This window comes from Sinocyclocheilus grahami, unplaced genomic scaffold, assembly GCF_001515645.1.
Source record: "Sinocyclocheilus grahami isolate Dianchi unplaced genomic scaffold, SAMN03320097.WGS_v1.1 scaffold532.1, whole genome shotgun sequence".
In the NCBI taxonomy this organism is placed as follows: domain Eukaryota; kingdom Metazoa; phylum Chordata; class Actinopteri; order Cypriniformes; family Cyprinidae; genus Sinocyclocheilus; species Sinocyclocheilus grahami.
In genome coordinates, this window is record NW_015505711.1 from 113935 (window position 1) to 114424 (window position 490).

General features: G+C 59.0%; 1 long non-coding RNA gene across 1 annotated transcript in view; it reads right to left on the reverse strand.

The window, feature by feature from the left end:
* LOC107555335 (uncharacterized) overlaps nt 1–490 on the reverse strand; it is a 16552-nt gene that overhangs the window by 163 nt on the left and 15899 nt on the right. The gene's annotated exons all lie outside the window — the stretch shown is intronic.

The following is a 490-nucleotide window of genomic DNA, read 5'->3' on the forward strand; positions in this document are numbered from 1 at the left end:
GGACAGGGTAGATGTTGCACCCCCTGCGGGAGAGAGTGAATACCTAAGTATTACTCTGACCCAGACGAAAGCGCTGGCGCCTTGCCCAGGTCTCACCCCTCAGGTTTCACCTGCCTCCCCTTGACCCACGATACTTCCTACCCCCACCCACAGGTGGAGGCGGGGCGCGAGTCGCAACACTAGCCCTCTGTGCCCGTCTCTGATCCTCAAACCGAGACGGGCCAGGACCCCTGGTTTGTTCGGGCTCAGACCTGGGCCTTCGTGGTATGAAGGATTTGAACGCTGCTGAGCGCGACTTCGCCTCCCTGAATTTGTCGACCACCTTCTCAACGGAGGTGCCAAACAGTTCAGAGGGTGAAACCGGGGTATCGAGAAGAAAGCCCCTTTCTTTCTTCCCGATGTCCGCTAAGTTCACCCACAACTGCCGCTCCGTCACCACCATAGCAGCCATCGCTCTGCGCATGGCTGACTTCCACCGGGGGCATCATCT